The 15,971-nt window shown below is 50.6% G+C and overlaps 2 protein-coding genes across 4 annotated transcripts in view; both read left to right on the top strand.

The window, feature by feature from the left end:
* The window catches only part of LOC309648402 (uncharacterized protein C16orf95 homolog), a 487,317-nt gene extending 475,488 nt beyond the window's left edge, over nucleotides 1-11,829 (top strand). For 2 of the 3 annotated variants that reach the window (XM_082436942.1, XM_082436947.1), the window contains one exon: nucleotides 4,086-11,415. The gene's annotated coding sequence lies outside the window, so the exon portion shown is untranslated. Of the gene's footprint in view, nucleotides 1-4,085; nucleotides 11,416-11,541 lie in introns of those variants that run through there. The other variant, XM_082436948.1, reaches the window with a different exon arrangement.
* MTHFSD (methenyltetrahydrofolate synthetase domain containing) overlaps nucleotides 1-15,971 on the top strand; it is a 305,628-nt gene that overhangs the window by 211,929 nt on the left and 77,728 nt on the right. The gene's annotated exons all lie outside the window — the stretch shown is intronic.

Here is a 15,971-nt window from a genome sequence, read left to right as displayed (position 1 = left end):
TCAGTGCTTAGCACAAGCCATTTTAAAATCACAGAGTACACTGAGAACATGTCAAAAAAGAACAGAATGGGGTTCAGAGGGCTAAGCAGAAGGAAGACAGGAAGAAGAAAGGAATGTGTCAAGAGCCAGGATAGAAACATCACTATAGGGAATTCCCTGGCCATCCAGTGGTTAGGACTCAGCGCGTTCACTACCGAGGCCCAGGTTCAATCCCTGGGTGGGGAACTAAGATCCCACAAGCTGTGCAATGTGGTAAAAAAAAAAAGAAAAAAATCACTATATTGTTTGTTGGGCAGAAAGTTCTGCACACTTCTACTAGAGCAAACTTAGTTATGATGTTATTGTCCATATATGTATTATTTTTGTCTCTTTGAGCTCTCAGGGTCTAAAAGTGTGTATTTAAAAATCTCTAGGACTTCCCTGGTGGCGCAGTGGTTAAGAATCCGCCTGCCAATGCAGGGGACACGGGTTCGAGCCCTGGTCCGGGAAGATCCCACATGCCACGGGGCCACTAAGCCCGTGTGCCACAACTACTGAGCCTGCGCTCTAGAGCCCACGAGCCACGACTACCGAGCCCATATACCACAACTACTGAAGCCCGCATGCCTAGAGCCTGTGCTCCTCAACAAGAGAAGCCACCGCAATGAGAAGCCCGCACACCGCAACGAAGAGTAGCCCCCGCTCACCGTAACTAGAGAAAGCCCGCACACAGCAACGAAGACCCAACAGAGACAAAAATAAACAAATAAACAAATAAATTTATTTTTAAAATAAATAAATAAAATAAAAATCTCCAGCTAATGAACACCAGATGATTTATCTATTCCTCCCCATAATGCTGTCTATTGTGGATTTATTGGAAGGACCATTATAGTATCATAGTTTCTCGTCCTTTTTTTTTTTTTAAAGCAACAAATAAAGACTGCAAGAACAAAGGATTCCGACACCAAGAAGTTTGCAACAACTAACCACACCCCTCCCTCACCTCGCCTTTAAAAATGCTTTGCTGAAACCTGTTAGGGAGTTTCGGTTTGGGGGCAAGAGTCACCCATCTCCTTGCTTAGCCCTGCAACAAACCTTTCTCTGCTCCAAACTCTGACGTTTCAGTTTGTTTGGCCTCAGTGTGCATCGGGCACATGAACTTGTGTTGGGTAAAGAATCAGTCTGAGAAACATCTTCTTTTATTTATTTTTTCTTTGAGAGGTATGCCTTAGTTTCCTCCCAGCTTTATTGAGAATAATTGACACCTAACATTGTATAAGCTTAAGGTGTGCAGCGTGTTGATTTGAGACCTTTATATGTAGCGAAATGATTACCAGCTCAGCATCAGCTAATAGCGCCTCCAGCCTGGCCCGCAGTTACTACTTCTTTTTGTGGTGAGAACGCTTAAGGTCGACTTTCTCAGCGACGTACATGATACAGTATTATTAGCTGTAATCCCCTGCTGAACATTAGATCCCTGGAACTTATGCATCTTACAACCTTTACCACCTCTCACGGGCTGAGGGGCATTTTGAATCTCCAGGAGGGAGTGTAGCATTCGGCCCTGGAACTCTGTTTTTCTGGAGGATCTCTTGGGGGGATTATTCCGTCAGGCGCACTTTGGAGGATGAGCTAAACCTGGAGGCATCTCGGAAAATATTCTGTGGTTCCGTCCTGAGGAGCTGGTGTCTCCCAAGGGGCCAATCATGAACCGAGCTCACACCCCCTCATTCAGTGCTGATCTGGTGCGCTCTGTTAGCGCTTGGACCGTGGATGAACAAGACACAAGGACAGGCCTGAAAACGTCGAGACTTCGCATTTTAATGGTAAAAGTGTTTTTTGGGAGATCATGTGGCTTGTCCCTTGGGTTTTGCATTAGAAGTCAACACTGCCCCAAGAGGGTGAGCTCAGAGCCCAACCGCCAGAGTTCAGATCCCAGCTCCACGATTCCAACCTGAGTGACCTTGGGACAGTTACACAACCTCTCTGAGCTTCACTTTCCTTATCTGCAAAACGGAGATGCTGATTGTGCCACTTCCACCGGTTGCTGTCGGGATTCAGTGGAGAAGCCACAGAAAGCACTTCCCCTAGAGCCTGGCACTTAATAAACACTCTGTGAATATGTGCTATACCAGAGGCTTTTTCTCTATTACACTTTGCTGTGATTCAGAATGGAGCTGAGGCTGCACGGCCTAGGGATTTCACGTATGAACTTGCAAGCCAGACCACCTGGTGACCTTCAGCAAGGCACTTAACCCCTGCGAGCCTCAGTTTCTTTGCAGCAGGTGGGATAAGAGCAACCCTAGCCCGCGGGATTGTTGCAGTTCAGTGAGTTAGTATTTGTGAGCGCTGAACCCAGTGCCGGCACAAGGCTTACACTCACTAAACCTCAGCAGGACTGCGCACTCCCCTCTCTTCTGAACACTCCAGAAGCGGATCAGGTGGTCTCTGCAGGCTCTGTTCTTGCGTGAATGATGTTCTCCTGGGGCAGATCCCCGCAGCCAGGAGCCACGCCGGCCGCATCTCCGTACCTGGCTCCCAGCCCCACGCTGGCTGGGGTCAGGCACCCAGGAGAGACTCGGCCCTGACAGTGCACTTTCCCCGAGGGTGCGGGGCCCCTGGCTGTGCCTGTCAGCCGAGGACTGGCATCCTTCACACACGTCATCAGATCCTGAGGTCCCAGAGGCGCGGAGTGCTTGGCACCAGAGCATCCGCTGAGGGAGTGGCCAGTCCTCAACGAAAGCCCCCGAGGCTGAGCATGCTGAGTCCCCTCGCCTGGAACTTGGAGCAGCGGGAGGAGACGGGCCTGACCTTTCCTCCTGATGTCCTGCCGTCTGCGTGAGGTCTGAGAAGCCAGGACAGCGTGTGGCCCTGTGAGATGTCAGCGGACTCTGGTGCTGGCTCTGCTTCCCTGTGGGTGCTGGGCAGGGTCTAAGTCCACAGTGACACCCCCAGGAAGGGTCCTGTCCACTGCCATCGTGTCCTCCATCTCCTTTCTGATGGGACTTGGGGCGAGTCCCGGGCACCATAAGTGTGAAAGGGGCTTAACGACAGAGAACTTACCTCGGAGCCTGCCCAGCAGCCCTCGGCCCCCACAGGTCATCGCAGGCCGCATCACACATGCCAACGGCTTCCTGAGGACCTTCTCAACCGCACCCAGGACAGGCCAGACGGGCCAAGGAGCCAGTGCCCCCAGGAGAATCCCAGGGGGCGTCCCCAGCTTCGGGGCCCTCAGTGGACCCTGCCCTGGCCCACCCGCATGCCCACAGCGGGAAAGCGTCACCAAGGAATGTTTATTGCCTTTCTGGCTTCCCCGTCTCACTCCCAACACACCACTGCCCAAGCCGCATGTCAGGCTCTGCTCCGGGAAGACCCAGACTCAGACGGTGCTGACCCTGTGGCCTCCGGGAGCGCGGGCTCTGTGTCTGGGAGCTGGCTCCCAGCTGGATGCAAGTTTCCTCCTGTCCTTAGCAGCCGGGCCCTGGCAGTGAGGTCACGTATTCAAGTTTCTTCCTTTGCAACATGAGTGTGATAACGGCACTTCCCTCCTGCTATCAGCCTCAGGACTGACTGAGTCCGAGTACAGAAGGACCAAGAGAACATGTGTGTCCAGGGAACAAGCAGCACACGCAGGGCAGCTGCTGTTATGTGTGCACTTAGCACAGTTTCTCAGCCAGTCGGAGCCTCAGTTTGCACATCTGTGAAATAGGAGAATAATCAATGACAAAAGCCAATACAACGCTTGCTAGGAACCTGCACAGAAGGGGGCTCGATAAATACCAGCTGCTGTTGTAATTGTGATTGTTGACAACGACTACCTGTCACGACTGACCCACACACAGCAGTGCCTGAGATGCTGGCTGAATGACAGTGAGGAAAAGCTGACCAGCTGCTGCAGAGGTGAGGGTGGGGCATAGATCCAATCAGTCACCCAATAGCCACAGGCAGTATTCCCCTGACACAATTCCTTGTCAGATCACAGAAGGAATGCCGAAGGGGCCAGGGAAGGGGAGGTGCTCTGATAAAAATCAGTAAAATAACATCCAACGCTGGAGATCAAAATATGCATCTTCAGTTTAACTGTTTGCTTTGTCCTTCAACAGCACTGTCCCGGTGGCACTCGGACAGCACGGCTGGTGGGCTGTGACTCCCAACGCAGATGAGAATAGCCCCGCGGGGACCGGATGCTGAGCAGTGCTTTACCACCAGGGTCTCGGTGAGTCCCAGCCAGGTGCCAGGTCGGTGCGAGCGGCTGTACTGAACGGATGTGGAAACTGAGGCTCAGAGAGACGGATTCACCCGCCTCCCGCCAGGCAATAGCGGAGCAGGGCCTGAACCCGGTCCATCTGAGGACCACGGAGGAAGGGCTGGAAGCACCAAGGAGGATCAGATGGAGAGAGCTGAGATGGAGAGAGCTCTCCACCTCTGGTCTCAGCCAGGGCTCCCCGTGGGGCAAACCTACACCGGAGCCAGGGTGCAAGGCCTCTGGGAGGTGTTTGCAGAGAAGGGCAGAGGCGGAGCAGGGACGGGCTCCGGGGACAGCCCACCACCTGCTGCAACAACAGAATTCCCCCTTCTCCCAGGGTGGCCACAGGTCTTCCGTGGACACCCTCGCAGGCTCCTCCGCCCCTCCCTCCCCCGCAACAAAGCTGGCAACTCCCCTCTCTGAAAAAGAAGGGGAAAAGCATGAATACATTGGCCGGCTCCACATGATAAAATACTGTATTAGTCCCACCATTTCCTGCTAAGTCACTCTGTTCTTTTACAAAGTTCAGCCACTTACCAGGAAGATGAAAACAAGGACTTCCAGCCACGTAAAAATCTGTGCAATAATCCCACCACGCCCAGAGCATGCGGCAAAGGCCACACGTGTGCCCACAGTGGGCCACCTCCCTACCCCAAAGGCATGGGCGGGGAGCCAGGGAGGGGACCCAGCGCCCCGCAGCACCCTACACACCCAGTGCAGCCTTCTCCCGCTCTCTGCTGAGCTTGGAAGCCGACCTCCCTGGATGGGGTTCAAACACCTACACATTTTTATCAGCTTTTAAAAAAATGGAAGTGAAAAGTCTAATGGGATTGCTGAGTAGAGATTGAACAGTTCCAGGGGAGGAAATAATATGGGATAAAAAGAGGGTGTTGAGTTTCAAAGCTCCTAATAGAACGTTGGCGAAAACTTGCATAGAAAGCACTTGTCCTCAGAGTGCCAGATTTCATTATGGATATCTGGTCAGAAAAAGAAGTGAAAATGTCAAGTGGAAAAAGAAATAAGGGTGACCGAGGACTTTCATGGTGGGAGGAAATGTTTAACTAAGTGCATTATTCATTTTTCATTGACTTAAATGCCAGGGGCTTTAGCTCAGAGTGTGGGGCTGGCAGTAACGTCCAGGCCCAGCAAAGCTGTGCAGTTCAACTTCTTTTCTTTTTCGTAATCTCGGTTAAACAGCTCTGGTCCTCTGGGGTCTTTTGGCTGAGAGCAAATATTCTGTCTCCTCCAGGGAAACTCTGCCTTTTTGCTTGGCAGAAAAATGGAACTGGTAACCTAATAGAACTTGCGTTTCTCTGGTTACCAGGACTGAGTGGGCCTTTAATCGCCATTGAATTACCCCATCCCCTGGGATTGGGTGGGAGGTCTTTGAGTCAGTGAAAAGCCCACTGTGGTTTTGACACAGGCCTGCTATTTCTTGCGTCTCCAGGGGGCACTCTGTGAGTGACCCATTCTTGAAATCACCCAGAAGCGCCCGACTTCTTCCCTCGGGCTCTGCCACACAGCAGTGGCCTCTCTTCATATTTGATGTGTTCCAAAATGTCGTAGCTGCTGCAAACCATTTCCCTAACTGATCTGGAATGCAGACTAATTCCCGTGCCCTGAAGTGGTTCATGGGTCCCAAATTTGGAAATCGTTTCGTACATTTAAGACTAGCCTTGTTAGGGCTACAGTTTAGAGTCATGTTTAATAAACAGGACCGCCCCCCCCCGGCAAAAAAAACCCCACAAAAAACAGAGGAAGACTATGATCTCTGACCCTATTATCATAAATGTTTTTTTCTAATTCTACAAACATTGTGGTAATAATCATAACAATAACAAAAATAGAAGCAAACATTTGTGAGACACTACCTGCCAGGCACCGTACTGAGTATCTTACATACTCAGCGCATTGGATTTTCCTAATTATCTGTGTGAGAGGCATTGACACTCACAAAGAAGTTCACAGAGGGGCACAGAAGCGGTGTGGTTTGCTCGAGTTGACACAGACAATAAGAGGTGGCCCCAGGACAAAGTTCTCTCTGGTGAATTCACTGTCATCTGAGTCGTCCACAGGTGTACAATTTATGGGTATCTTACAATCACTGATGCCACAGCTTTGACCCAAGGGACCACCACACCGAAAGCTTCTACTCCAGTAAAGAGTAAGAACCAGCGGTCACTTTCTTCTTCCCACTTATCCATCCTGGAGAGCTGGTCCACGGCTTAATTCAGATGTTGGCTACGTCACTTGCACTCGTATCCCATTGGCCAGAAGTTAGTCATACGACCATGCATGGGAGGCTGGGAAATGAAGTCCTTACCTGGGCAGCCACATACCCAGCTGAAGCCCTGGGATTCTATTACTAAGGGAAAGGGAAAGTGATACTGGGTGACAATAGCTGTGTCTGCCACAATCCATGCACCATTGTGTCCCCAGCGACTGTCCCCATCTCCAGTACATAAGTCTTGAATAAATAAACTCACCTGTCAAAGTTTGCCAACCTCAGATAAGAACCCCAACCATTATTCCAAGCTTCCGGAAGTCCCAACATTAAAAAGTAGAGTAAAAATCCTCTTATCCACATAGGTAAGGCAAATGCTGGTACCCCCATTTACAACTGAGGATGTAATATCCATGCTCCCCTACTTCCTTACCAAGAGGACCCCGATTTTATTCAGGGTGACAGTAGAGCCATCACTCTTCCTTCCAGAAGGATCCTAAATAATCTGCGTGGATACTCTCTGCTCCAGGAGGTGGAGCCTCATCCCGCCCTCGAGTGTGAGCTGAATTAGTGCATTGCTTCCAAAGGATGGAGACTAATAGTAGCCTTAGAGTGAAGAAGCCTGGCAGACACTATGTTCATCAGGTGACCAAGGGCAACGTCACCAGTGATAAGTCATGTGGATATGATGCCCCGCCCCAATATCTCTGTGCGTATAACTCTAGCCAAAGCATGAGAAAAGCCCAGCTGACAAACAAACGCAACCTGGGGGACGTTCTACAAAACATCCAACCATTCCTCTCTGAAACTGTCAAGGTCCTGACAACAAGGAAAGTCTCAGAAATTGTCACAGCCCAGCAGAGGCTAAGGAGACATGGTGACTAAATGCAGTGTGGGACCCTGGGTGGGACCCTGGGACAGAAAAGGACCTTGTGGGAGAACTGGTGAAATCCACATAAGGCCTGGAGTTTAGTTAACTGTGTGTATCAGTGTCGCTTCTTACTTTTGAGAGTGTGCCGTCGTGATGGAAGGTAGTAACGGAAGGGGAGACTGGGTGCAGGGTATATGGGAGCCCTCTGCACTGTCTCAGGAGCTTTTCTGAAGATCTAAAATTGTTCCAAAATAAAACATCATCAAAATAAAGAAATACCCAGCATCCCTTGCAGTTAGAGGCAGCCAAATGACCCGGTTCTGGCTAACGAGATGTGAATAGATGTCTGTCCACAGACGTGGGTTTCTAGGAAAGCTATCGTGTGTGTGCGTGTTTTGTTTTGTTTTAAATAAAATCTTGGCACACACCTCTTCCCCTTTTCTTATCACCTCCTCCATGCCTGAATTGCAGGCTTAGTGCCTGTACTCAGGACCGAGGGCAGTAAGCCAGAAGGAGACCCAGTTCTTAACAAGCCCCTCAGCCACTGCAATGTGCTGGACTGTCCATCTTTGGAATCCTTGTCGCACAGGAAAATCAAGCCTCATAGCCTGACTTCATTTGATGAAGCACTGGGTTAAGTTTCTGTGATATGCAGAGTCTACTCTAGTTGATATTAAGTGGAATCATAGGAAGTTGCCAATAGTTGATTATTTGGACTTACAAAAATGCAGTTACAAAGTGTGACCTACCATGGGTAATTTTTTTTCCAAATGTCATTAAAACATCTTCACCAACTATAAATCTAAATAACAAACAGTAGCAAACTGCTACTCTCCAACATTTTTTGGGGGGTGAGCATTTGGTCTCTTAAGAACCATAAGAATAGATCTTAAATGTTCTGTTTTACCTGGGATGCTGTCACTTCTTGACACTTCAGATGATTCAGTGAAAGAGATTCTCAACCTCTCACTACTGCATGCATTAGATGGCACTGTTGGTGTTTTAAAAAGATTATTATCTTCCTAGCAGTTTCACTCTTAGGAATATGCCCAAAAGAATTGAAAACAAAGACTTGAGAAAATACTTGAATATTCATAGCAGCACTATTCATAATAGCCAAAAAGTGGAAACAACTCACACGTCCAGAGACTGATGAATGGATAAGCCAAATGTGGTCCGTCCACACAGTGGAATATTATTCAGCCACATAAAAGGAATGAACTCGTGATACAGGCTACAACACAGATGAACCTTGAAGACATTATGCTCCGTGAAAGAAGCCAGACACAGGAGACCATGTATGATTCCATTTGTCCGAAATGTCCAGAATAGATAAACCAATAGAGACACAGTGCAGACTGGTGATTCCAGGGGCTGGAGGAGGGGAAAACAGGAAGCAACTGCTCAATGAATACAGAGTTTCCCTCTGGGGTGACGAAAATATTTTGGAGCTTGATAGAGATGGTGGTTGCACAGTATTGTGAAAGTACTAAATGGCACTGAATTGTACACTTAAAATGATTAACTTTATGTTTTGTGAATTTTGCCCTAGATTTTTTAAAAAAACAACAACTTTTTTTCAGTGTGTTTAAATACATGATAGAACCAAGATAATCCAACAAAATGACTTATAAAACCTTAAAAAACCTTAAAACCTTAAAAAAAACTTAAAAAACCTTAAAACCTTAAAAACTTAAAAAAGATAAAAGAAAATAAGATCAAGCCAGCCCTGCCTGCTAATGCAGGGGACACGGGTTCGAGCCCTGGTCTGGGAAGATCCCACATGCCGCGGAGCAACTAGGCCCGTGAGCCACAATTACTGAGCCTGCGCGTCTGGAGCCTGTGCTCTGCAACAAGAGAGGCCGCGACAGTGAGAGGCCCGCGCACCGCGATGAAGAGTGGCCCCCGCTTGCCACAACTAGAGAAAGCCCTCACACAGAAACGAAGACCCAACGCAGCCAAAAATAAATAAATAAAATATTTAAAAAAAAAAAAAAAGATCAAGCCAGCCAAGGGCAAAAAGCTCTCTGTGCACTGGGCTTGTACCTCCAGTGTGCCAGTTATCTCTTGCTGCAGAGAGAAACCCTCGAAAATGCAGTGGCTTAAAACAACGACGGCATTTATTTTGCTCACGAATCTCTGCATCGTGCAGGGTTGGGCAGGGACGACTCATCTCTGCTCCACTCAGCATCACCCAGGACTGCTCAAGGTGGAGGCTGGAATCGTCTGGAGGCCCTCTGGCTCACCTGGCTAGTGGTCGATGCTGGTGGGGACCTCAGATGGGCCGGGATCAGGACCCGCACATGTGGCCCTTCCGGGTGGCTGTTTGGCTTCCTCGGAGGATGGCAACTGGGTTCCAAGGCTGAGCATCCCCGGAGGTCCAGGTGGACGCAGCATCACCTTTCATGTCTGAGCCTCAGCTGTCACACAGCATGGCTCACACCACAGTCACCAGCCTGGGTAGATGCAGGAGTAGGGGACGGTCAGCGTCTCAGTGTAGGAAAAGCAGGGGGCTGCGGTAGACGGGTGCAGCCATCCTGGGCAGTGCGGCCTGACACGACCGTCACGTCGTAGGTGTTTATACTCTTGCATATGAAGGACTGACACGGAAAGGACCAGGAAGAAGCCTAGTTAATAACGTATACCTAGGAATCTAACAGTAGTTTTCAGCTGGTGATGGAGATGGTCTCTGGGTTTTCACCAGAGAGCTTAGAAGTCAACCCTGCACTCTCACGGACGTTAAAGGATCATGTGGAAACAGTTAGCAAATGTCCAACACTACTGAACTCTGTCATCCGTACGTTAAAAATCTTTCTCATCAGCGGCCTCCCATTTACAGCCATAATGAACAACCTCTGGGCTAATTATTGCCCAGAGATATTTAGTTGACTCCACATACACTGTGAACTGACTTAAAACATTAAACACATCTGTGTTTACCCAATCAATAACTTTCCTCTTCCCAAAAAGAGAGAAAAGGAGAGTAAGAAAGAAGAAGAAGAAAAAAATTGATCCAAAGTTGTTTGGGTTAACACCAGCATTTTCGTCTTAGGGATGAAAACCACTTCCTCCGAAGGCCAGACTTCTTATAACACGCGCTACGAGTCAGTTGGGAAATGTTTAGGGAGGAGAGCGACACCCCAGCTGCTCGGTCTCACCCCATAATTCGACATCCTTCTGAGGCACCCTACACAGAGAGTGGGGTGGTCCTACTCCTCCCTCAGGATCCCCCAGACTTCTGTCCTCACGAGCGGATCCCACACATCGCTGGGGAGCCTGGATAAGGAAAGGGGTGGAGGGTGGTGCAGTGGTGCCATGATGTAGCTTGAAAACCCTGGAATGCTGGTAAATCCCACACACCCAGAGCCCCTGGGCTCCTGTTTCCACCTCCTCTCCCCACCTGGAGCCTCAGTGTGTGCATTTCTCATGGAAGGCCAGCTGCAGGCCGACGTGTGCATGAGGAGAGAAGAGGAAAAGGCTTCTGCTCTCAATTCCTATTAAGGAGAACACCATCCACTTTTTACTATTTAGTGGAAGGTGAGAGGTCAGACAGGGCTCTGACAAGGCCAGACGCTCCAGCTGCCTCCTCCTGGCACCGAAAACACAGAGCAGTGATCTCCCTCGATGGTAACTAACCTCACAGAAATAAGATTGTTAAAGCCCACGTGTGACTTATTTCTCATGGCAAAGTGATGACCAGGACGCCCAGTCTGTTGGCATTATTGTCACATGAGTCCCTAGTCTTTATCAGAGAGGCATTTTCCAAATCTGTGAGAGCAGAGCTCACAAGGAAGATTAAAGAGCTGCAGCGGCCCGGCGGCCTGTGGCCGTGCTTACTGTCACCGCGTCCCCACCGGAATGGGGGCTGACTGCTAGTTACAGAGGGAGCCTCGTGCGAGGGAGCTACTTGGAGACTCAAGCTCCGTGCTTGGGTGCCCCCTCCTTGCTTCCTTGGGGTGATCTGTCCCCCAGCCCCACCTGGAATGACCATACTTCCTATGGGAGAAACACACCCGGGGCCTGGGTGCTGACTTGGGATGGTAGGTTCTCCAGGAAAGAAGGGAATGCAGGCAACACCCACCGTCCCCCACTTTCACCCAGAGGAGGGTCGCCGTTGATTCTCTCCCACAGTAGGCGATCTTGCTTAGTCCTCCGTGTTGGGACAAGCCCACCTCACCTGCTCCTGGGCTCCTTCTCACCTGTGTCATTACTTTCCAGGTTGGTGGGGCTGTGGACGGCCTGAGCCTTTGAGCTCAGGCCACTGTGCCCAGCCCTTTCATCTGTTCGATTCGATGCTAAGTCTGCCCTGAGCTAGGGACGCGGCGGGGAAAGGGGAGCAAGGCAGACGCTGTCCAGGACATCCGAAGTCGGGGATCTGGGGAGTCACAGAGATTCAAGCTGTTGCTGATGGGTGAGCGTGGCCAGCAGGGGAAAGGGCTGGGGTGCTGCAGGCAGAGGAACAGCCGTGGAAACCTCTCTCTCTCTCTCTGCATCTCTAAGCCTCCTCACCTGGAAAGGGGAGAATGTAGTTACCTGGTCTCCATGCTTCCCTCCTAGCGCCCTGCACCCTCCTTCCCGCACTTGAGCTGCAGGGATTCTTTTAAAACCTAAGTCAGATGCTGTTTGCCTGCTCAAAACCCTCCAGTGGTTTCCCACTTCACTTGGAATTAATGAAGTCTTTGCAAGATCCCACAAACCCTGCTCCCCTCGCCCACCCCCACCCTCCTGTCCTCCACATACCACCCCCCGACCCCCTGCCTACTCTGCTGCAACACGCCAACCGTCTGCACACACAGACAGCTGCCTCGGGACCTTTGCACTGGCCGTTCCATCCCCTCTTCCCAAGACACCCCCCATCCTCACGTGCCTCTGACCTTGCTCAAATGCCACTCCTCTGAGAGGCTGTCCCGTGCCCCTGTGTGACATCACTGCCCCCTGTACCCACCCCGCCCCACCCCCAGTCACTCTCTGTTCCCTGGCCCTGCTTTTGCCTTCCCAGCGCTTTTTGCCACTTGATACGGTGTATCTTTTTCCATTTAGGGTTGATCCTCCTCTAGTTTGTTCGTGGCTGTATCCCCACACCTAGCCCAGAGCTGGGCACACGGTAGCAGCCCATGTTTTGTGTGGCCCTCATTGAATCGCGGCTGGTTCTAGATGACCAGTAGAATACTGGGAGGTGACACGGGTGACTTCTAGACTAGGCCACAGGAGGGCTTGCAGCTTCCCCCGTGGGCTCTCAGAACACCTGAGCCGGCCCCTGAGCCACCCTGTAGGAAAGGCGGCTTCCTCGTGGCCCAGTGAGAGCACCTACGTGCAGAGGGAGATGCCTCACCCCACTGCCCCAGTTCCCATCATGGAGACAAGGCCTCCGACAAAATGAAGCAGAGACGAGGGGTCCCCACAAGCCCTGCCCAATCGCAGACTCATAAGCAAAAGAAAAGACACCGCTGTCTTAAGCCGCTAAGTTTCGGGGTTATTTGTTACGTTGCAGTGATGACCAGAGCGAGTCCAGAGAAAGGGCTGTACTTGGATTCTTCTCCCAGAGTAGGCTTCTGGGGATCCCCTGCCAGGTGTGAGGGTCAGAGATCAGCGGGTGCCTGGCGTCTGCCCAGCGCGGCACCCAACAGTCGGGCCGGGCCCTGTCGTGTGTCAACTTCACACACCAGTCACAGGGCTTGAGCTCGGCTCTTCCCAGCATCTTTAGGGGCCGAAAGGCGTGGGGGGAGGGCGGCTGGGAGGGTGTGGGGTGAGTAGAGACGGTGGGTCTAATCAGGCCTGCAGGGTGCGCCGAGCTTCTCTTGGACCCAGGTCGGTAATTAAAATGTCACCAGGGGCACATACTATTCACACGAAGTGATGCTTTGTACAGGGTCACAGCAAATTGAAGTCACCTGGCAAGAGGCCCCTGGGGCTCTGGGAAGGCGCCTGTCCCCGGGGCCGCGGGTGGGGGCTCCCGCTCAGCCGTCCACGCCAGCAGCACGGCCTCTACAGAAGTGAGTGGCAGATGTGGGGAGCAGGGGGCCCATGCCTTTAAAGAGGCCGAAAAGTCAGGATTCCAGCCCACAGTGGAAAGACATGCAGCAGGGGAGCTGCCAGGGTCGGAGAGTGATTTGGTTCCCTGACAGGAGGCTCCAGAGGAGAAGCCAGATCAAAAGAGGCCATGGACGCCCTGGGGATCTCGGCCTGGGAACACAGGCGAGCCCTCTGGCATCTCCCGCCCAGACCAGCCTCTGTCTCGGGCTTCAGAGGGCACCCTGGGAACTGGACTTTTCCTGCCCCATAGCTGACTCTCCTTGGACCCCTCAGGAGGCTTGGGACAGCACGCCCCGTCGTCCAAAGGCTGCTGTCACCCAAGGCTTATGCCAGGCGCCCCAGACACCGCCATGCTCAGCGTCTGCTGTGCATCATCTCATGGCATTCGCACGGAACCCTAGCAGCCCTGTTCCCCAAAGGAGCTCCCAGCCCGAGACGCTGAGGCTCTGCTTCCTGCCCTCCGAGTGTAACCCATGGGCCAGCCTCGGAACGAGGAGACTACCCTTTTGGGAAAAGCCTGGAATCCTGGCAGCGGTGGTGGGGAGTGGCCTGCAGTCAGCTCATGACCCTCTCCCCAGCCACTGATTAATCAATCTGCTGGCTCGACCTTTCACCTCCAGGGGACTTAACCTCATCTCTCTCCCAGTCCGGGGCCCCAGTACAATTTGGCAGGACCACATCTCACTCTCGCGAGAGCCCCCAGGCCTCTGAGATCCACCTGTCTGTACCACATGCACGATGAGAAACATGCTTTACACCTCACCCCGGCATAACCAGAACAACATTCCTGCTACCCCCGATATGGTCTGGAATTTTCTATTCTATTCTAGCCTTGTTTATTTTTGTTGTTGTTGTTGAAGTGTAGTTGATTTACAATGTTGTGTTAATTTCTGCCGCAGAGCAAAGTGATTCAGTTATACATACATACGTATATATCCTTGTTCATATTCTTTTCCATTATGGTTTATCACAGGATATTGAATATAGTTCCCTGTGCTATACATTAGGACCTTGTTGTTTATCCATTCTATATGTAATAGTTTGCATCTGTTAATCCCAAACTCCCAGTCCATCCCTCTGCAACACCCCCCTCCCCCTTGGCAACCACAAGTCTGTTCCCTATGTCTGTGAGTCTGTTTCCGCTTTGCAGATAAGTTCATTTGTGTTGTATTTTAGATTCCACATATAAGTAATAGCATATGGTATTTGCCTCTCTTTCTGACTGACTTCACTTAGTTTGATAATCTCTGGGTCCATCCATGTTGCTGCAAATGGCATTATTTCATTCTTTTTTTTATGGCTGAGTAGTATTCCATTGCATATATGTACTACATCTTCTTTATCCATTCCTCTGTTGATGGACATTTGGGTTGCTTCCACGTCTTGACTATTGTGAATAGTGCTGCTGTGAACATACGGGTACATGTATCTTTTTGAATTAGAGTTTTCTCCAGATATATGCCCAGGAGTGGGATTGCTGGATCATATGGTAGCTCTATTTTTAGTTTTTTGAGGAACCTCTATACTGTTTTCTATAATGGCTGCACCAATTTACATTCCCACCAACAGTAACTTGTTTATTGATTCTACAATTCATTATCCCAGTGTTCCAAAAATGTGTTCCCCAAAGTTAACATTTTCTTATTGATAAACCCTCCTTTTTGTCGTGACTTTTTTCATTTGCTCAGTCAATAAATACAAATGTTATTTACACTAAAGAAAGAGTCCTTTACCCCAAAGAGGTACTCTGAGAACCACCTAGTTCTCAGAAGTCTAATTTAGCAGAGATTCTCAACTAGGGTGCCCCAACTTTGCAACTCATTGGAGCCACCTGGAGGGTTTTAACCCTCCCAGTGTGCAGGTCACAGCCTGACCAATTAAGTCAGAACCCAGGGGTGTGGTAGGTGGGGCAGGAGGACTGGTTGTTTCTAAGGGTGATTCCAGTGCCCAAGGCAATAGGAAAAAATATTGTTTTCAAAACAACTGGGTCTGGGTGGAGCCTGAGACTCTGCATTTCTACAAGCTCGCAGGTGATACTGCTCATCCAGGGACCCCACTTGGAACATCAAGTTTTAAACCCTGGCTGAACACAATAATTACCTGGGGAGCTTTTAGACCCCATCCCAGGGGAATTGAACGTGAGTTCCCGGGTCCCAGAGGCAGCATTCCGTATTTTCCTGAAACTGTGCCCTTGATTCTAATGTGCTTGGGTCAAGGGGTGCAAACACCCGGCTTCGAATCCCACAGCCGTGGGGCCGTGGATGAGTTCCTTTGTTCTCTGAGCCTCAGTTTCCCTATCTATAAAATAGGGACGGTGTGTGTGTCCTGGGGGCCTTGAATGGGACTTAGACTTGGCCAGGTGGTCTGGTGGGCAGATGACACCCAACTTTTATTCACCTGGGCTGAGAAGCATGAGGAAGCATCATGAGAAAACGCAGTTCTTACAGAACCTGGAGTACTTTCTGGAGAGGGAGAGAGAGAGAAATCAGTGAAACAGGAGGGCCACTCTGGGACTGGGCCCGTCCGCCACATGGAGAGGGTCCTTGTCCCCATAGCATCCTTGGGGATCCTGCCAGGCTCTGCCCCCTGGCTCTGCCCTTCTCATGCCCCTGGGT

The sequence above is a fragment of the Balaenoptera physalus genome (assembly GCF_965194825.1).
Source record: "Balaenoptera physalus genome assembly, chromosome: 19".
In the NCBI taxonomy this organism is placed as follows: Eukaryota; Metazoa; Chordata; class Mammalia; order Artiodactyla; family Balaenopteridae; genus Balaenoptera; species Balaenoptera physalus.
The sequence above is the reverse complement of the archived record's forward strand: the minus strand, read 5'-3'. Positions and strand labels throughout refer to the sequence as shown.